We start from the raw sequence: 22,434 nt of genomic DNA, 5'->3' as shown, positions 1-22,434 counted from the left end.
CTGTAACAAGAACACACGGACATTTGCGTGTCTGTATGGTGATGGAACACCAGGAGACCACGATGCACTTCTTCAGGAAGTGTTGTTTTAAATGTGGCTGTCGCCTGATGAAGCTAGTTGTAATTACTGACGAAACGTCGTACTCAGATTGTAAATGTTGTGGCTTGTCTCTCCAATACACCGGTGTGCTGTACTAGTGACGAATTGGCACGTTCTGTTTACGTGACAACCCTTACTAGTTGGCTGTGTCGGGTGGTGGCGGGGTTAACGACACATTTATATATTTACGCTCTCTAACCCCCCAAAAAAGACCACTATTGTGGGTTTCTTTAGGCATCGCGCACGGTGGCTGTGCGCTGAGTGCACGCGTTTGTGTCGTGGTTCTCTCGTCGTTGTTCCCACGCAAATCTGTCCACAGCTCACTCTCCTCGACAGAGGCCTCGCTACAAGCCGTGGTCCTGGAAGCCATGCCCCAATAGGCCGATTAATGTATGTGTGTATGTGTGTGGCACAAGCGTCGTGGTGACGTCACCGCCACTTAGTGGCGAATGGCGGTTGTTGTTGTTGTTGTGTATGTGTAATAAAGGACTCTTTCTCAGTGTCGATCTCCGTTGTCCTTTATTTGGGTTCGTATAAATCTCACTCACACGGCGTCCTCGTTCAGGCCCGCGTCTCCTCCGACGATCACTCCACAGCCACCCTGCTGCTCCGTTCTGCAGCCTCACTGCTGCTCCGCCCTGCAGCCACACTGCTGCCCCGCTCTGCAGCCACCCTGCTGCTCCGCTCTGCAGCTAGCCTTCCACAGCCCGCTAGCCCTCTGCGTCCTGACACCAATGGCTGACGGTGCCGACGTCTCCCAACACGTGGCGATCGCGCCACTCTCCCCGTACTGCCCAGTGTGGCCTCCTCCCGTTTCACTCCGTCTCAACTCCCCGATCCCCTTCCGGTTCTCTCCCTAACTCCTCTCCCCCACGTGACCCTAACTCCTCCCTCTCCTCACGTGACCCAGACTCCGCCCCCCTCAATCCTTGCTCGCATTACACGACCCCCCCCCCCCCTGATGAAAAACCCAGCCGTCCCCGGCTGCAACAGAATAAAATAATGCGAGCAACTTTTTAACCATCGGGCATCACCGGACAATGGAGATTATAACAAGACGATAACAAGAACAACAAGAACAAGAACAACAATCAACGAAAGGAAAGGGATTTGGAATGCGTGAGGGTCGCCGGCCCGTCCCGAATGGGCAGCGGCCCCCCAACAGACCGAGAACGCGACGGGGTTTCAAGAGCGACGGGATTAGAACTGCCCGCCACTGTTGGAGGCCCGTCAACGCCAAGGTCCCGTTCCCCAGAGAGACCCGAGTCCGGGGTCTCCCGCAACCGTGTCTGTGGTGGGGTTAGAGGGGCAGCGTGGTCAAGTGTCCCCGTCGCCGTGGTAGGCCCACCCAGAGCAGGATTCGCTGCATCCGCCTGTGTCACGGCCGGTTCGTCTGTAGAAGGCACGACAGGCGCGCTTGCAGGGTCAACATGCAAAGGCAGAGGTGCGTCGGGTGCAACAGACACCGGCAAGGCAACATCAAGAGATGACACATCCGTCAGCGGGGCCACGTAGGGCTTCAACCGAGACGTATGGACGTACCAGCGCCACGATCCGAACCAAACACGCGCGGACTGCGGGTTAGGGACCTCAATAAGCGTAACCGGCCCTTGCCATGGTTTGTGAAGCTTAGGGGGAGGTCCCCGCCCACACCTGCGGGCAGTGCAGCCATGCCATGTTCCCCACTCGCCAGGGGCATTTACCATTCGAGCGCCGGGCGCAACGTTCGTTTCGCGCCTGGGTCTTGGCAGTAGCCAATCGGGCCGCCTCCCGTGCCTCGGTGACGCATCGAACAGTGTCTTGAATGTATGCGGGGAGAGGCTTAACAGGACCCTTCACCCCCGTACCCAGCTGTACGTCCACCGGCGGCACATTCTCGCAGCCGTACATTAGAAAAAATGGAGAATACCCTGTGGACGCATGAGGCGTCATCCGATACGCGGAGAGTACCCCAGGTATATGCAAATCCCAATCAGCTTGTTTCTCGTTAACCGTGTGACATAGCATGGCCGACAGCATCCGATTAAGCCGTTCCACCATGCCATCCGTCTGCGGGTGGTAGGGAGACGTACGAACCTTCTTGGTTCCCAGAGCAGCGCACACTTCCGCCAACAATTTAGAAGAAAAATTTCGCCCCTGATCCGTGAGTAGCCTTTCCGGCGCCCCTTTGTCCAGTACATATCCAAACAGGAAGGCGTCCGTGATAGACGCCGCCGACTGGTCGGGTAAGGGCCAAGCCATCGGCCAGCGGGAAAGATATTCCACCCCGACCAGCAAAAATGTATTGCCCCTAGCGGATGGCGGGAAGGTTCCCAAAATATCCAACGCCACGAACTGTACCACCAGACGCCAGCGGTCGTGCAACCCCTCCCTCCGCATGAGCAACCCATCCCAGAGAGCAGCCCCCGGCGTCCTACCGGACAGCAGTCCCCCCGCTCCCTTCGCAGCCCGACTCCGTAAAGCCCCCAACGAGTCATCAAGCAATTGCTCGCGAATCCATACCGAGCGCGGCAGGTTCAGAACCCCATCGGCCGGTCCTGGGCACACCGGAGCCTCAGGCACCTCAACAGCTGACACAACAGGCCGAGGGGGTAGCTGAACCGGCGTACACCTATTCGTACCCGACGCGCAAGCGCAAGGGGAGAGCGCGTCCGCGTTCGCGTGACGCGACCCCTTCCGATATTGAATTTCGAAGGAAAATTCCTGCAGGGTTTCCAACCATCGTGCCAGTTGGCCAGATGGTTGGTCAACTCTCATGGCATATTGCAGAGCTGCATGGTCCGTGCACACAATAAACAAACGGCCGTATAGATACGGCCGATATTGGCAGAGAAAATAGCCAATAGTTCGCAGCGAGTAACGCAGTAGCGGGTTTCTGCCGGGGACAGCACGCGGCTACCGTAGGCTACCACGCGTTCCACGCCGCCCTTGGACTGTGACAGAACGGCCCCGATCCCGGTGTCACTAGCGTCCGTATCCAGAATAAAAGGTCGATCAAAATCCGGATAGTCCAATGTCGGCGCCGTCGCCAAACGATCGCGCAGGCCCTCAAACGCCATTTCCTCCGGCGGTCCCCAACTGAACCTCCGACCCTTCCCCGTAAGGAGGTGCAAGGGCCTAGCGATCATAGCAAAGTTCGGAACGAACCTGCGATAATATGAGGCGAACCCAAGGAAGCGACGTACGTCCCCAACTGAGGCCGGGGTTGGCCAGTTGCGAACGCACGTCGTCTTCTCTGGGTCCGTGGCCACCCCGTCCGCACTGACTATGTGTCGCAAATAACGCATGGATCGTTGCAGTAGGTGACACTTTTTGGGTTTAAATTTCAGATTGGCGGAGCGCATCCTAGCAAACACCGTCTCCAATTGCTGTAAATGTTCGTCAAATGTGCGGCTAAAGACGATGACATTGTCTAAATATATCAAACATGTCTCCCACTGCAGACCCGTTAACACCAGCTCCATCAACCGCTGAAAAGTGGCGGGGGCAGCATTCAAGCCCATCGGAAGACAATTAAACTGAAATAAGCCCTGCGGCGTACGGAAAGCCATCTTTTCCCTCGAGGACTCATCCAGGGAAGCTGCCAGAATCCCGAGGAGAGATCAAGCAAAACTTCGCCCCGGACAAGGCATCGAGGGAATCATCCATACGCGGCAGGGGGTACGCATCTGCCACGGACACTTTGTTTAATTTGCGAAAATCGATGCAAAATCGCAATTTCCCATCCTTTTTCTTCACAAGGACTACCGGCGCGCCCCATGGACTGTTAGACGGGGATATTATGTCAGCAGTCAGCATGTCCTCCACTGCAGCGCGAACATGATCCCGCTCCGTCGGGCTCCACCGATGCGAGTTCAACCGAATCGGAGCGGCGTCCCCCATATCAATGTGGTGGGAAAGCAAGGAGGTGCGTCCCAAGTCAAAATCATCCGAGCTGAACACGTCGGAATGGCTTAGCAACAGCGCGCGAAGCGCGGACCGTTGTTCCCCGGTCAGGGATGAGTTCTCCCCGCACAACTCGGCAACCCATCGATCATCTTGCCCCGTGGGGCCCGAAACCCCCCCTACCATGTCCCGGCGGCCCCGGTCGTCATGGGCCGTGAACGCAGTCGTGGCGTGAGCCAAAACCGTTCTGGCCGGTACGCTAACATTCTCCACACTCCCATTCAGCACTTGTAAAAACGGAGGCTGGCCTGGCCGGACAATCGTTTGTGCCCCAACTAGCGCCGAGCCGCCCGTTATAGCCGTGGATGGCGATAACAGAACCCCCGCCGCTCCCTCAATGCCAGGCACTGGTTTTCGATATCTCAACGGGATAAGCATCTGCGAACCAGGTGGAATGTCAACAGATACCTCGGACAGCGCCTGCACCTGGCAAACAGGGGCAGACTGGCCCCAGGGCGACGGCAAGAACGAAATTTTCCGACCCCCGGTAATTCAATGCAATTTTGATTAACCCTTATTTGAATGGGCATTTTTGCCAGGAAATCGGTCCCCAACAAACAGGGCACGGCGAGGGACCTGGAGATCAAAACGGTCCCTGAAGCCGACACCCCCCTATTCGATATGTTGGCATCCACCTGGCCCACAATGCCCATACCTCCCCCGTTCGCCGCTATGCAAGAGTTATAAACCGGTCGCACTCTCCCCGGCGGAATGCCCAAGAGATGGAAAATGACGTCCGAGATAATGGTCGCGGACGCACCGGAGTCCACCAAAATACGCACCTCGACCCCCTGAATAGAACCTGGCACAGTGGACGACCCAGTAGCGGCCGCAACCACCCTCCGTGCCAATCTCCGCCATTGCGTCAGCGAGCGACACGGGTCAATCGGCGGCCCCCCGTTGTTAATGACACACGGACCGCGCGGTGATGGTGATGCATGAGGTGACAGGCCTTGCCGGGTGTCTGATGCACACCGACTTGCCTGTCCTGGATGGTCCTTTCGCGTCACGTCCGTGGTCGAGGCCTCCTGTTGGGGCGGCCCCGGGATGCGAGCCCAACAATCCCTGGCGAAGTGGCCCTTACGGCCGCAGCGGAAACACTCCAAGTCGTTTCGGCGCGAGGCACCCCCTCTGTCCCGACGCTCCCGCGTCGGCGGCCCGGACCTCAGCCCCGCTCCCCCTCCGAGCAGGCCACTGGGCGGAGGCGGCCGTCAACTCCTGCGGACCCTTGTCGTCAGGAACGTAAACCGCCTTCTTAGGATCCCACCCCGTAGCACCGCCTTCGACGATGGGGCCCCCCGTCCAAGCTGACACCTGTTTCCAGCATCGGAGGTTAAATTGAGCATCCAAGCACTTAGCTGCAGCACGGGACGTCAACTTATCATGGCTGCACACCGGCATGGGGATCCCCAAGTCTCTAGATAATTCCAGCATCTTGCCCAACACGAGGGGTTCCAACAAATCCGGCTCCGTCTCGGGATATGCGGCCATCGCCAGTTCCAGAACGGCGCCTCGGAATGCCACCGGCGATTCTTCGGGCGCCCGTTGCCGCTGTACGAATCTACGATGGGCATCGTCCGGAGGCTCATACGCATCCGCCATTTCCTCAAAGACACCCAGTAGCGTCCTCTTCTTTTCGGCCTTGATGGAGCGGAAGAACCTGACGGACTCGTCGTCAAGAAGTGTTGGTAGAACTTCCAGGGCCTCCGCGTCCGTCCATTTTGCGGATCGTACAGCCGCTTGAAAACGGCAGGCGAACGCGCTCCAATCGCCGCCGATGGAGAATTCTTTAACAGTTGTTAAATGATGGCTGCGGGTCCTTGCTCCGCCGTCCTCCGTCGATGGTGACTCGCGCGGCAGCGACAAGATGGCGTCACTCCGCAACGTGTTCAAGATGGCAGCTTCCCGCGGTGGAGGGCGTAAGATGGCGGCTTCCCGCCGTTCCTCCTCAGCCACGCCCAAGATGGCGTCTTCGTGCCGCGTGGTGGAGAGGGCTGATGGCGACGGCAAGGCCCCGGCCCGCTGTTCCCCACTGGGCCTCCCCGAAGTCGTCGCCGGCGTCACGAGGTCGCGCAACTGCGTCAACACCATCTTCAGTGCCTCCAGTTGGGCCGCCACCTGTCGCCATCCTTCATCAACGTCCACTCGCGCGGATGGACCCACCGAAGCGGCAACGTCCTGCACCCCCGGACCGTCGATCGTCCCAGCGTCGCTTCCCCCCTCTATCGTCGGTAGCGCCACCGCTGGAGGGAGGTCGTCTTCAGAAGATGCTGCAGAAGATGGTGCAGGGACGTTCTTTCTTCTGAGCTGTTTTGACATGCCGTTTCACTTCTGATACCAATGTAATAAAGGACTCTTTCTCAGTGTCGATCTCCGTTGTCCTTTATTTGGGTTCGTATAAATCTCGCTCACATGGCGTCCTTGCTCAGGCCCGCGTCTCCTCCGACGATCACTCCACAGCCACCCTGCTGCTCCGTTCTGCAGCCTCACTGCTGCTCCGCCCTGCAGCCACACTGCTGCCCCGCTCTGCAGCCACCCTGCTGCTCCGCTCTGCAGCTAGCCTTCCACAGCCCGCTAGCCCTCTGCGTCCTGACACCAATGGCTGACGGTGCCGACGTCTCCCAACACGTGGCGATCGCGCCACTCTCCTCGTACTGCCCAACGTGGCCTCCTCCCGTTTCACTCCGTCTCAACTCCCCGATCCCCTTCCCTGTTCTCTCCCTAAATCCTCTCCCCCACGTGACCCTAACTCCTCCCTTTCCTCACGTGACCCAGACTCCGCCTCCCTCAATCCTTGCTCGCATTACATATGTATGTATGTGCGTATGTATGTGTGTATGTATGTATGTGTGTATGTATGTATGTATGCGGAACCTCTATTGCACCGTACGTCGCCAACCGTGCTAATCGGAGGTGCGATTGCTTTAGTTGGTGACACAGACTGGTGTCTCTGATCATTTTATTTCTGGAGTCACTTCAAGAGACCTTTCTGACCCAAAAACTAGATGGCACTCCTTCACGCGACGTGGAACACAATTTGCAGTTCGTAAATAACCCTTGTACTGCACGTGTAAATTGTGGCCCTCTTAGTCGGACGAGGCTGATTCAATGCAATGCAACCCCAAATGTGGATTCTGTGTTTTTTTTTTTTATAAATGTCAAACACCTCACGTACGTTCACATCTCACTGCTGCTACGCAGGCCCATGGGCAGACAACACGAGGTCAAGAGAGAGACCTCACACCAGAAAAGTTCGATGATGAAGCAACAGGCCCCGGAAGGCCTGGTGTGGACTGTACGGCAGCTGATGGATCTGGCAGAAGGAAGGGAGTGATGGCGAGGTGCGGTGGCATCAGCTGTGTTCCCCGTGGTGACCACTTGATCTGGACACTGTCCTTCTTCCCTCCACCCAGAGGTAGGACAGCTTCCACCTGACCTTCCGTACCCACACATTGCACTGCACACGTCTCGTCCTGCCAGCATGGCCACGATTCGTATGCTTGTGCCCCAATAATGAGTGGCACACACACATCTCTATTTGTGAATGACTGACATGAGATATTCATATGACGAACCACCTTATAATGCAAAATTTGCCCTTACATCGAAATAAACCTCACTATTATCACCATTAATATTGCTTTATTGTATAACAACATAGAGTTTCTGGTGAGGGGACTTTATCAAAAGTGGAATCAAGAATGCCCAGGATCCAGGAAGCCACTGAGATATGTTTTAGACACTGATTAACTATCAAACATATTTATTTATTTGTTTGTTTTACCAGGTAAGGCCCACTGAGCGACCTGGCAACACATTATAGCTCTTGGCTTATCATGTAGAAGTGTATAGCAGCCAAATACTCTCAACGCACCGGAGGACTCGGAGAAAAATCCATAGGACCACGGGGAAAACACGCAAACTCAAAATATTAAGGCGTCAGGGTCGGGATCGAATCCACAAGCTCCTGCACACCAGGCGAGGTAGTCAACATTTCGTCACCGCGGCCCAAAAAATAAACTTGATATTTTTTTTCAGAAGAATGTTTATAAGCCACAATTTATTACGATATATATATTCTGTAAACGTTTTTGATGGCCCTAGATTCCTCGTGATTTCCTAAACCTCTCCTGCGTTTCCTTTGAAATTTAATTAAATGGGTTACCGTGCGTTCTTGAAATCACGAATTGAGGTCATAAGTGTGTAATGCGTGATCTTGTAGCACTCGCGATTATATCACAATATATCAGGATAACGCTTCTATCAATGTTTAAACAACAAGTATCAGCACTCTCCACCGCTCTTCCTGATGGCCACGTGCTCCGCTTTTTGTATCTGCGTCTTGAGATGCGTACGCATTTAGACACTTTATTCACTTAAACTGTTGTGTATAAAATTCCCCACAGAGCAATTTTCCCAACATCAACCCATGCATGGAATTTCGCACTCTACGTGATTTAAAACCCAACCCCTAATCCGCCAGACGTATCGTCATCAGCACGGCTGTGTCTTCACGAGGTCGTTAGTTTCCCTTACCTCCGACGAGCACGGTTGGCTACGCGCGGTGCGAAAGAAGTTCGACAAACATCGCTAATAACTGAACTGTACTTTACACGGATTGACATAAATTTTCTCCTACTTCTCGTCTCAGACAAAGCGTCCCGATTAAAGTATCTCGCTTCATAAAGACGGTGCCGTTTCACCTCCCAACCGTGCAGTTTGGAGGTTGTGGCCAAAAGGCCACAGCTAAAGGAGCTGGTTCTACCAGTGTTCTTCTTCCTAGCGTTGTTCCCGCTGTGGCGCAGGGTCCGCTTTTCGGCATTGTCTTCTCCATTTGGCTCGGTCCAGGGCATCTTCAGGGGATGCGTTGACCGTCTTCATGTCTTCCTTTATTCGGTCCATCCATCGCTTCTTCGGACGCCCGCGTGGACGGCGGCCCTCTGGCTCAATACGCAAGGCAGTCTTGGCCACTGATGACTCTTCACTTCGCATCACATGGCCGTACCACCGAAGCCTTGCCTCAAGCATCTACCAGTGTGATTCGATTAAATAATTATCGTTCTCTTTGTGACACTGTGGTCCATATAGCGGCACCTAGTGGCGTCAGTGTCACACGAACCCACAACACACAAACACAGTCACTAACTCGCCTTCAACGAAGAGTTGATTCGTCAAGGATCTGGGTGGCAATTCGACTTAAGTATTAATTATTATTTGTGTTTACACTGTGGTGATTGTCGTGGCCACTAGTGGCTGCAGTGTCCGATGTTACATAAACAACATGGATTGTTCCAATCACGATTCGATGCATGTTTTTTTGAGCTTCAAAATCGATACCAATCGATGACTTGATGCATATTTACACCCAGACTATATAACAATGCATTGCTATTAACCAGTATTGTCAATGCTATATTTCCATCAGTATTTAATAATCATCGTCAGCCATGATCAATCCACTGCTGGATGAAGGCCTCCCGAAGCTGCCGCCATCTCTCACGGTCTCGCGATAGCTCAAATAATCCGCCCAGCAACGATTCCATCGCTCCATCTCCACGGTGGATATCCTCTTTTACGCGGTTTTTTTCCACGGCATTAATATTTTTACTGATTGTATCTATGTACGCATGTATGTCGAACTTGTTTCGTACCGTACGTAGCCAACCACGCTAATCGGAGGTGCAGGGGAAGGACAACAAACTAAACACAAAAAGCAGTTCTAAAGAAATGAGTTTCCAATGGAGATGATTTGAAAGTGCATAGCTCCAGTGGCTTCTGAATACTGTATCGGAAGGAAGAGCGTTCCAGACGCCTGCCAGAAGCGCATTTGAAAGTGTTAAAATATTAACAAAAAATCCTACTCGTATAATAGTATAACAGCAAGACTAAAAAATTACTGATAAAAACAATAATTCACTGGCCTGAGCAATGGCGTACAACATATTATTGGATGTATATTTTAATAAAGGTGCAAAACTGCAATTGCTGTAGTTATGGAGAGAACAACAACAACAACAAAAACAGTGCATTGAAACATTAGCATAACTTTTTGTTTATTCATTTACTTGCTTGAGTTTTCAGTGGAGTCGTATCTTATCAAGAGAGCATGAACACTTACACTACACGTAGGTCATTTTGGACTTAGTCACATGCCCGGCCTAGAAAGGTTAACAGAAACCACGAAACCCAAAGGCTGATTAGATGGCCACTACTTTACATCTCGATATGCACTCTCCCCCGCAATATACACGGGGCTGAGACGCTGTTTTCAAACACACGTGACACTCGCTGTGAGCGGCGATTGTTGTCCGTTCCAATTTTCCGACGGAATTTACTCGAGAAAGCTGTTCGCTGTCTGTGGTTTACAAACTCCGATTAACTGAGATAGCGAAAGGGCAGTTCTGACAAGAATGGTTGTAAATAATACGGCGTGAATACCTCTTTAGTTTTAACATTAAGTATTGGGGCTTTCGGTAACAACCCTAACCAACATATGTAATATGGGAAACAATGAAGCACATTGGAGTTAAATGTTTGAAGACAAACGGTGATTGGAGAGGGGACGAATTAATTCTGGGCGGTCACATCGCGTTGAACGTTACTCTCATCTCTACTGACTCCACTTTTTAATGCCATGTTTGCATTATAATTGATTCACTTGAACCGCCATCCACTCAGTATCAGCCCAGTTCGTTTGACGGGGGCAGAGGCGTGCACCGTGTGTGTATGTTGGAGATTAACACGAAGTGTTTGTCGTTTTGTGTCCGCTGTGTCTGTGTGTGTGTGAGAGTCACCTCACGCCCTGGAGAGCCATGCACACGAGACGTTCCATTATTCAGGCGGAATATTTAAATACATTAAATACATCAATTAATTATGAACCGTGGTGTGTATTTTGGTTTTATATTTCAACAAAAATGTACCGAGTGGTTATTCTTACACTGTTCTATAGATTTTACAAAAATGTTTATGGTATAATTCCATCGTCGCAACGAGTACGGCACAACTCTGCGCAGTGTGAACAAAGAGTTAAAGCGAATTTCCTTTTTACAATTTTCAGTGGAAATGTCACCTGACCAATAAAGAGCTTGGTTCGCATGTGTGTGTATGTGTGTGTATGTGTGTGTATATATGTGTGTTTGTATGTATGTATGTGTATGTATGTGTATGTATGTGTATGTATGTGTATGTGTGAATGTATATGTATGTCTATGTATGTATGTGTATGTATGTGTATGTATGTGTGTATATGTGTATGTATGTATGTGTATGTATGTGTATGTATGTATGTGTGTGTGTGAATGTGTATGTATGTATATGTATGTATGTCTATGTATGTGTATGTATGTATATGTATGTATGTGTATGGGGAGCGGTCGTGTAGCGGTTAGGGCGCTGCGCTACGAACCAAGTTCGATTCCTGCTCACGGCCAACACCAGTGACGATTATTTGAACCGGTCCTGGGCCTTCCCTAGGTCGACTCAGCCTCAAATGAGTACCTTGTCTCCCACTGGGGAGACAAAGGCGGTCGGGCGTGGTGCTGGCCACCTACCCCCTGGTGTACCGTTCTGGCCTTCATAGGTGCTCTCTAACAGCACTTGCTCCTACTGTATGTTATGTCTTTGGGTTAGATTGCGTAAGTATAAGTGTGTCGTTATACCGCCACCACCCGACGCAGCCAACCAGTAAGGTTTGTCACGTTAACAGAACGTGCCAATTCGTTACGAGTTCAGCCCACCGGTTGTGTATTGGAGAGTAAATCCACAACTTTGACAATTTGAGTCGCGTGACGTTTCGCTGGTAATTACATCCGGCGTCATCGGGCGATTTGGCCAGAATTATACGGACGTATGTTTAACTTCTTTCGCACAGTACTCAGCCAACCGTGCCAATTAGAGGTGCGGGGTTCACTGATGGCGAAGCGCTGCAGGCGCTGCGACCGTCGATTTGCGGAGCGCGCGTCCCCCGTCGCTTTGTTTCCATCAAAATCATTCCTCGCGAAATTAATTCCACCGTTTTCCGTGTGTTTTATTAACGAGCGTTGTTTTTTCTTTATTTCTAATACTCCTTTTTTAAACAAAAAACATTTCTCTTTCCGACACGTCAAACTGTCGGCGCCGTTGACTCACCCTCTTGCGAGCGCTCCGACTTTAATCTCGTGCTGAGGAGGAGTGCCGGCCCAGCCAGCGGCTCCGCGGAAAAGGTGGTGGCCCTCGATAGGTGAGCTCGCTGACAAATGTGCGGGCGGGCGGGTGGGCGGGCGTGCGTGCGGGTGGGTGCGTCGTGGGACACCATGAGAGGCGGTGGTGGAGGAGGAGGCTTGTGCAGGACGCTACTACTGGGCAGTTGGAGGCAGTCGCCCTTCGACAACAGCGGAGGGCGGAGGAGCGACGCTCACGAGAGGCGACGGGCGGAGAGTTGGCACAGTCGGGAGCCCAGCTGGTGGCCCAGTGTGGCAGATTCAAACAGGGTGATTGCCCCCCACACACACTCCGCCCCCTTGAGACCTTGAATATTGGTATCTTACTGATATTTACCAGCGAAAATACATTTTTTTTAAATGTGGGACCCTCTTCAAAAGACTCGAATCTTTGGACTCCAACGCCCTCTCCCTCTGAAAGTGTCTCGATCCGCCTCTGCTGGTGCCTCTGCTCGGCCTGCACGAGTCCCTTGACCCTTGACCCGCCCTCTGCCGCGTGACCTCCTGCCAGCAGCAAGACACCGACGCTTCGCATGGCCCCAGGCTGCACCTAGCCTGGCACAAGCACCACGGTGACACCACCACCACTTAGCGGCGAATGACGGCTGTTGTTGTCCGGGCAGTGCACCTCGCTATGATCCAGTGACGCAGCTTCGATTACTCTTGTGATCTTGAACCGGGGTGAGGCTAAATTGGGCACTTTTCATTGTTTGACAAATGGAACAGCGTTACGGCGGCGAGTGCACAGCGTTACGATGCTGGCGACTTGTGTTTGGTACCTTAAACCCGTGCCACTTATGTGTCATTGTAATGTGATCCTGGCCTGGCTCACCCCTGGGTCAGCGCAGCACAAAATGAGTGTGTCCAGTGTAGCGTGTCAACTTTCGCGCTTGTAGAGTTTAATGTGGCCACGTGCGGTGCAGGCCCCACATCCCTTTTGTGTTGCGCCGGCATTAATAGGCGCTCGCTAACCACAATCTGTGAGGATAAATACGCAGGTTACCTTGTTTTACACGTGGCAATGAGCTGCCGACAAGTGTTTTTAGATTTGATTTACATGTAATTGACTGTGCGTTGCATTTGTTTCTATTTTCTTTTCATGGCCATCTGCCATCTTCTGCATCCTTCCCTGGTTCTCTGAATTTAACAGAAAACACGGCGGAGAAATATTCCGTGCAGTTTATCCTCTGCACACAAAACGCAAGCGTCCTGCGTTAAGATGTAGCGAGTCTCTGCTCCTCTATTCAGGCCAGCACAGCAAACGTGGCGATGGGGATGTACTTGCGATGTATGTTGAACTTATTTCGCACCGTATATGGCCAACCTTGCACATCGGAGATACGTGGATAGTACAACAAACTCAACACACGCAAAGCAACCCTCGTGCGCACTGACACGCACTCTACATCGCCGTAGAGCAAAATTGTAATAGGAACTAAAAACCTACAAAATACATTCTGTGGACGATAAGAAGAGGTTTTACCCTTTCTGGCAATAAAACTGGTGTTGAGATGTTGTGAAGAGATGTTGAACGTATCTGTTTTATTGCCAGAAAGGTTAAACCCTATTTTTATTTTTCATACTTGGACACTGGAAAAAAAGGTCCCATTGATAATGTTATCGTTATTGTAAAGGCAGCATAGCGCTGCGCCGGTGTTGTCACGCTTGTGCTGTCTTCGGCTGCGTGTTCGAGCTGCCGTGGTTTTTGTTGCGCCACCGAATCATCGCTCCGCGACGAATCTCTCTCGCTGTTTCACTGCAAGAAGCCACGTGGCAGGGCTTCTGCGTGGAAAGATGGCCCGAGAGGAGAGTGGAAAATGTGTGTTCACCTCTCCCCCCACCACCCCATCGAGCGCGACCACACGAGCAATGTACGAAAGTGATTCATCTGTAGCGGCAGTGTGATGAATGCACTCGTGACACTCGATTTCTGCAAATAAATGCTCCCATCTTAGTTCGTGGAAATTGCGAAGGGGGTCTCTGTTGGTCGCCGCACTCCCCGCTGCAGTCGACTGCTCAAAGTGGAGCGGCAGCGCTGTGAGACACCGTCACCTCTAACATCGACATTGTATTTTATTTTTAACACTAAGCAAACAATCTCTACACCTGTTCTCCTGCCCTGAAGAAGGTCTCTGGACATGTCAGTCACAGTATTACTTCTACTCTGGCCTTAGTTTCTAGAATTTTTCTTCACTCTGCAAGGCTGACTTGGAATGGGAATTATCGGCATAAGGCACGACTAACTAACATTTTTTTTTTTTACCAGGTAAGGCTTATCATGTGCATATGTATAGCAAACAAATAATAAACGCATGTTGATTCTAAATGTGCAAGGAAACCCCGGAGGATCGGAACAAAGATCCACGCGACCACGGGGAGAGAGACATATAAACTCCAAATATACAGCAGCAGGCGTCAAGGTCGGGATCGAACCCACGCCCTCCTGTACACCAGGCGAGGTAGTGAACATCTCCTAGCCACCAGGGCACCCCATTCCCGGTGCAACGTATGCCTGTCCGTAATAATTCAAACATACTCGACCCCATTTTCCGATCAATCTTATGAGGACAAAACAAGCAACGTCAGGGAAGACAGAATGAGGCGAGATGGATGTGGCTGCATGCCAAAATAAACCCTGGAGCACCGTCACGGACCGTTCCGGCTGAAATCAAGCGTGGGCTTCCCACTCGTATTTGACGCAGCTTGTGTGATGCCACTGCAGGCCACGAAGCCGCCAAAAGTGCAGCAGGCAACGTCCGGACAGAAAGCGTGCGGCCATGAGCGGGCGTCGGGGTCGCGATGAGATTGCGTTATCTCTTGGCAGCTCTCCGAGTGCTGAGCTATGTTCATGCGCCACCCTCCCTGCGTACCTCCGGTGTCTAAATTCCTCTCAACATCGTCATCCATCATCGTCGTCGTCATCATTGTCATCATGCCATCGCAGGATTCAACTGTTGGTAAACAATGCGTGTGCTGTCTGAGACACGTGCACGTGCAGAGTGAACGGGCTCTTGAATTGGCCGCGGCGTGCTGCGTGTCGCACCTCTCATGGTGCCGATGAGACCCAGAAGGTGGAAACCGGTGCCGAGTTTGTGTTGCTCAAACAAATGCCGCCGTCTGATGTTGTTGGTCTCTGAGAGCCCACGGGCCGATTGGACTTCAACGCGGTCTGGTTCGTGTGTGGAGTCAGAGCGAGGTTCTACTCGCTCTCTCCTCTCCTCCTTGTTGGATGCGCCATCAACAAGGCCCATCGCCGCAGCCCGGAACGCAACCCGCTGTGGACGTCTCCCTCTGCAGGCCGCAGTGTCGTCGGCGAACGCATCGAGTTTTGTTATCGATGTAAAGTCCAAGGCGGTGTCCCTCGTGGCAAGGCCCGCGGGCCACTGCCGGCCCCTGGTGGCCTTTAGTGCGGCCCCCGACAGTAGAGAGAGAGTGACAACACCCCCATCATGATCATCATCATCGTGTTGCTGTCAAACCCAACAATGGTGTCAAATGTGTGGCGGCTCTCACATTGATGATGTCTTGTCGGCGAAAGTGCCTCCCCCCTTCTGAAAATGAGCGCAGAACACTGGGTGAACACTGGGTGAACACTGGGTGAACTCTGAGTGAACACCGGGTGAACACCGGGTGAACACTGGGTGAACACCGGGTGAACACTGGGTGAACTCTGAGTGAACACCGGGTGAACACCGGGTGAACACTGGGTGAACACCGGGTGAACACCGAGTGAACACTGGGTGAACACCGGGTGAACACCGGGTGAACACTGGGTGAACACTGGGTGAACACTGGGTGCATCGTATCGCCTCTTTTGCGCTTCTGCTGTACAACTCTCCGATGCGTTTTACGGGTCGTGGCGCGTGTTGTTCGGCACGATGTCCGACGTTTCGCTCCACGCGCTGACACGTTAAACAGAGCTGCGCTGCAAGATTTGTAAATAAAACTTATTTTTGTGTTGTACGGCTGATGTTGGTGTCGAGCAACAGCTTTAATTCCACATCGAGGTTGGCAAGCCCGATGACTGCGTCCGGAGTAGCAGAGTGGTGCAGATGCATCTTTGCGATGTCGCATTTGTAGCTGTGAATCGTCGGGCTTTGAGTCGTTACACGTCCCCTGCTTCTATTCCGGTTGGTGACTACAGGCACACATCGGAGAGTTTTTAATTCCCCATTTTCAGATTCAAATGCTGCTGCCATGGTTTGCGTGCGGGTGAAGTTCAACTATGACACTGTATTTTTTTATAATTTTTTTTATATTTCAATAAGAGCCCAGGACAGGTCTCGAACTCTGTGCTCCTGGTTTTAGATGAGGGAGGGGCGTGGGCTCACTGCCCCAGCCAAGTAGGGACCGCGAGCGGGTGGGGGATATGAACCTACAAAAAATACCACAATTTAAACCATAAATTATTCATTTTATTTTACCACGTAAGGCCCCCTGAGCGAAATTGCTTTTTTTAGAAGCGACCTGGCCACAAATGATAACCCAACGAAGTTGCTTATCACCACGTGGACATTTATAGCAGCAGCCTAATATGGTTGAGAGGTCGTGGCCACATGAGATGCATGACAGGGAGATCGAAGTCAGGGGGGAGGGGGGGAGTTCTTCTGCCACGTGGGATCTGTCACGAGGACTCCCGTTCGTCTTTGCAAGCTTCATCGTCGTGGTTGAAGTTGCGTTGTCGAAGGCAACTCTTTAGACTCGTAACCGCTCTAGAAAGGGGCCATAATGTATTCACAAGCGAACGCGACCAATCGCGTTCACCTCCGGTTCGGGAAAAGACAGCCAGCTGGCAGCTCACTGACCTCACTGTTGCTGCATGGAGCAGGACTTCAACTTGACCTGGATTTCCAAACACGCGGGGCGCGCTGTGACATCGGCGTCCCGATAAAGCGAAAATTTAAGGGAACGGCTCTCTCATCGGCGCTCTCCAGTTTGCACACGAACGGCGCACCAGCGAGAGGGTGGGGGGATGAAGGCTGCCAGAGCTTATCAGTGTTCTGTGAGTCTCTTTAAATGTCAGGAGTATGAGCTGTAAGCCCGGTTACACAACGGGAGCGATGATAACAGAGGCAGCCGGTGTTTACACTCGTATAGTTTTAGTTTTTTTTAAAGTTCAGTTTCCCATCCGTAGTTGACCGCTCGCCGTGCGTGCGTGCGATGAGAGTGACCTCTGTGTGTGTGCGTGCCGTAAGGAGTAGCTGGTGCGATGTGTGGTAAACATCGCCACTCGGGAGACAAAGGCGGTCGGGCGTGGTGCTGGCCTCCCACCCCCTCGTGTACCGTGCCGGCCTTCATAGGTGCTCGCTAACAGCACTTGCCCCAACATTTTGTTGAGGCTACACGGGGGTTCTTTGTCTTTGTGTCTTAATAATGCCACGCAGTGCTCGGCTGCACTGCGATGATTTCACATTTGTCGTCCATCAAAGAGGACGTTTCAGATATAGTTGTTAGCTTCTGTATCGCGACTGTAGTGACGCACACCGTTCTATCTGCATTCTGAAATAAACTATATATTTAATGTTTTACCACGTAAGGCCCACTGAGCCATATAGCTCTTTTCTCAGAAGCGACCTGGCCACAATTAATAGCAGCGGATCGAAGTGGCTTATCAGGTGAACATTTACAGCGGCGAAATACTCTAAACGCGTGTTGATTTTTTAAATGTGGAGGGAAAAAACGGAGGACCCAGAGAAAAATCCACGCGACCACAGGGAGAAAGACACCGCAAACTCCAAATATACAGCTGTGGTCAGGGTCGGGATCGAACCCAGAGGGTACTGCGGCAGAGTCCTGAGGGTGCAGGTAGAAAGTCGTGAACTCAAAGCCTTCGTGGAGTTCAATTGCTCAATTCCTTTTGCCAATCCACTGCTGGATGAAGGCCTCTCCGCAAGGGAATTACCTCGCCTGGTTTGCAGGAGATCGTGGGTTTGTTTGATCCCGACACTGACGCGTGCAAATGTGGAGTTTGCGTGCCTCTCTCCCCGTGGTCGCGTGGATTTTTCTACGGGTCCTCCGGTATTTCCCTCCACATTTAGAATCAATCTGAGTTTTAGAGTATTTGGCTGCTATACATTTCCACACGATGATGATGATAAGCTACTTCCTTGAGCTGCTATCATTTGTGGCCATGCCGCTTCTTAAAAAGAGCGAAATAGCTCAGTGAAGGGGGGAGGGGCTTATCTGGTAAAAATAAAAAAAATAGTTTGTTTTTATGGGGCCGTCCATAAATGACGTCACGTGATTTTGGACGATGTTTGACCCCCTTCTCGTCACACGGCGTAACAAAAAGTCAGACCTCCCCTCAAATATGACGTCACAAAGCTCTGCCCCCCCCCAAAAAAATGAAACATGCTTCAAATCGCTTTTAACTATTGTCATTGTAGTGCGTATTTAATGTTGTAGGAGAAAACAATTATTAAAAAGTATATTTAATTAAGTAGAACGTGTTGTCTATATTTATTTAAAGTTGCGCATTTTAGTTCTTAGTGTAGACGCACAGCTGAAACTTCCGCATGCATCTCGGGGGGGGGGGGGGGGGGGCGGCCGACCGAGGCGGCCGCTGCCTCGCAGCCAGCCGGAGCTGGAGGTCACTGGGACTGCACGCGGCCCTGGGTGGAACCCGGCCACGTTCCCCGCGACCGATACGCGAGAGGCCAGAGCCAAGCAGAGTTGACGCTTCGACGGGCGACTCGTGCACACCGCTGGGTGGTCGGAGTTTGGGTGAAATGATCCTGACGCAGGGTTCAGGCGCCGTCTGTGCGCAGTCCAAAGGGGTTCTTGGTTTGGCAGTGGTGCTACAATCCGTCACATTTGACATCGAACTAAAATCCTGTCTACTTGATCAATATCAAGTTATGCCATGATACTATTGATCAATAATAGAGGCGTTACACACAGTTTCTGGGATAACATTTCTCTCTGAATAGAAAACGGTTCTTCCCGAATATCAGTCATGTCTTTTGGGGGTTCTGGAAAATCAAATATTAATAAGCAGAATGCCAGAAGTGCAGTGCATTGTTTCAGCAAAGGGTATTTCAAACTGGGCGCTAATACGGGATTACTGTGCTGTGCTTAGCTTGCTGTAAACGATGCACGTTGCATTACCGTTAAACATTCATTATGCAAATCCGGAATTTCTCGTTGTGCAACAATGATGTCAATTATGTAAATAAAGGATTACAATTGTATAAATCACTCGGTCGATTATGTAAATTTGCCCTTGCAGAGTTTGGAAAAGGCCAGCACTGGTCAACAGAGTAGTCAGAGGGCACAGCCAAAAACTCGTGAGATTGAACACAGAAACACCTCAATACAACAAGCAGAGGCGCTCCTGGAGATTCGTTCGTATATGGAAACTTCGTATATTGAATAACTTACAGCATTCGTAACTTACTATAAACAGTTAATAACTATAAACAGTTCATAACTTACCTCCACACCCCTGATTAGCACGTCTGGCTACGTATGGTTGGAAAGAAGTCCAACATACATACATTCATATTGCAAACAAAGACAATTTATATTGAAAATCATATATTTTATACTGTACAGTGTTAAATATTAAAAACTGACGTAAAATAAACATAGTGAATAAACTTAAGTTGAAGAATAGGGTTTTCCCCTCTTTTTCTAGTAACAAAACTGAAACCTTTTACAGGGAATCATGTTTGCATTAACCACAATACTTGTGGTCAGAATGCAAAAAAAACATACTCTGATAATTTCTGCATTGTCTTTGAAACTGATTGGTCCACACCAGAGACAGCTTTCTTTTGAGCCTCGTCTCAAACGGTGTTAGACCAGAGGACGCCAAAAGGCGTACTTTAACTTAAGTTTATTCTTTTTTGTATAGTACCGGAGATCGATAAATGTATTCTTTATTTAGTGATTTCAGTGGTAATGTATTATTTACCTGCATTTTTACCATTGAAATAATGATAATTAATTAGTTCTTGATGCTGAAACTTCGTATATCGAATATTCGCATATCGAGGTATTACTGTAGATCATTGGCAGAAAATCCCCTAGGCATATGCCTCCCAAAGTCTGACATCCACTGCTCGTAACCTCGGAGTTACGAGTTCACATTTTGTTGCGGTGGCGAGATGTTAACCGCCTCGCCAGGTATGGAGGATGTTGTGGGTTCGATTCCGACCCTGATGCCTGCTGTATATTTGGAGTTTTGCATGTCTCTCTCCCTGTGACCGCGTGGCTTTTTCTCCGGGTCCTCCGGTTTTCCCTTCCACATCATCCATTTTGTGAGGTAGCCTAACTAGCTAAGTAACTGCAAGCGACTACAAATCAATTCAACGCACGCTTTGCGTGCGTAACATAATGTGTTAGCGCTCGCTGGCTACGCAAGGAAACCCACATTGTTTACGATCAATGAGTTTAGACAGGTAATCTATATCGTTCTCGGTTACCGTATGGATAGAAATGTTGTACTTATTTTATATCGGCAGATTCCTACGTGATTATTCACCAATTACTCTTATGATGGATATAATTTCACGCATTTAGAAATCACCTCGTGTACACCCTCGGCCATTGTCACGTGCCCCCGGGGGTCCACGTACCCCCCCCCCTCCCCACGGTTGAGAACCACCGCTCTGGAGAGGCCCTCCTGAGCCAACTCGAGTGGAGGCCCTTCCTACAGCTGCGGCCGTGAGCGGCAATTGCAGGGCTGCGCCTTTACCTTTTTTTACAACATCAGTGGAGTTGGCCTTGATGGTCTCTAATCCTCTTGCTCTTTGGCAGCGAATACGTCAACAACTGTGCATCTCACACACACGCACACGCACCTCTCTCTTCGTTACATGGAAGGGCTGACCAGCGCGAGTCTGGTGCCAAGGCGGGAGATCGCAAAGCCCTCGCGCTCACTTCGCCGTGAAGCTCGGCCACCCGCGGAGCAGCGAGCGAGCCAATGCGCTCCTCACCTGCTTCTGCTCACCGCGAGTCGCCGGCGTCGAACGTTGCCGCGCGAAGGGACGCGTCTCGCAACGGGGAAGTTTGCAGCTTCGTGCGAAAGTATCCACGCAGGGACTTGCGCTCTTCGAATTATCATAATAACTCTTGGAATTTGGTGGAAACTAAGACTCGAGATTCCGAAGCGATGACTGCTCCTGCGTGAGTAGAAGAGTAATGCATTCCGTCTTGGCGTGTGGGCGATAACGAGCAGCTGCGTGCATTTTATCTGGCCAGCCCGCCTCTTGGTGAAACGTGACCGGCATTCGATTCATCGTTGATCTTAGGGTGATGCGACGTGGTGATCTGGCCACATTTTTTCGGCGGGAAATCCTCCACCACCACTACCCGACGTAGCCAAGGGCATGACATTGTCGCCCGCACAAGTGGTTAACAACACGCCCAAGCATTGAGTGTGTGTGGTGTGTGTGTGGTGTGTGTGTGGTGTGTGTGGTGTGTGTGTGTGATGTGTGTGTGTGGTGTGTGTGGTTTGTGTGTGGTGTGTGTGTGTGGTGTGTGTGGTGTGTGGTGTGTGTGTGGTGTGTGTGTGTGGTGTGTGTGGTGTGTGTGGTGTGTGTGTGATGTGTGTGTGTGGTGTGTGTGGTTTGTGTGTGGTGTGTGTGGTGTGTGTGTGTGGTGTGTGTGGTTTGTGTGTGGTGTGTGTGTGTGGTGTGGTGTGGTGTGTGTGGTGTGTGTGTGGTGTGTGTGTGTGGTGTGTGTGTGGTGTGTGTGTGGTGTGTGTGGTGTGTGTGGTGTGTGTGTGTGGAGTGGTGTGATGTGTGTGTGGTGTGTGTGGTGTGTGTGTGGTGTGTGTGTGGTGTGTGTGTGATGTGTGTGTGTGATGTGTGTGATGTGTGTGTGTGGTGTGTGTGGTTTGTGTGTGGTGTGTGTGGTGTGTGTGTGTGGTGTGGTGTGGTGTGTGTGGTGTGTGGTGTGTGTGTGTGAAGCTTAGGGATACTTCTCACAAGCAAACATATCAATTCGATTCAACGTTTCACGGGAAGCTGCATCAGGCATCCTCATGTCATGAAACCAGGAGAGTCATAATAAAAAATAATTGCATTTACCATCTGTTAATGTTTTAGGGTGCCATTAACGAGCAAGTTAAAGGAAAACGCAAGTTACTATAGTTTTACTCAGTCATTTTCCAGTTATGTCGTCAGCATCATGTAATTTTACAAATACACTTAATATTTCAACAACAACAACGACATACGCGGTA

General features: G+C 51.1%; 1 protein-coding gene across 1 annotated transcript in view; it reads left to right on the top strand.

Moving 5' to 3' along the window:
• LOC144728668 (uncharacterized) overlaps positions 1-22,434 on the top strand; it is a 151,025-nt gene that overhangs the window by 91,208 nt on the left and 37,383 nt on the right. Inside the window, exon 2 of the transcript XR_013587549.1 lies at positions 7,246-7,459. The gene's annotated coding sequence lies outside the window, so the exon portion shown is untranslated. The remainder of the gene's footprint in view (positions 1-7,245; positions 7,460-22,434) is intronic.

This window comes from Lampetra planeri, chromosome 29 (genome assembly GCF_965212315.1).
Source record: "Lampetra planeri chromosome 29, kcLamPlan1.2.h2, whole genome shotgun sequence".
In the NCBI taxonomy this organism is placed as follows: domain Eukaryota; kingdom Metazoa; phylum Chordata; class Hyperoartia; order Petromyzontiformes; family Petromyzontidae; genus Lampetra; species Lampetra planeri.
Note: the sequence above shows the minus strand (reverse complement) of the source record. Positions and strands in the feature narration are given on the sequence as shown.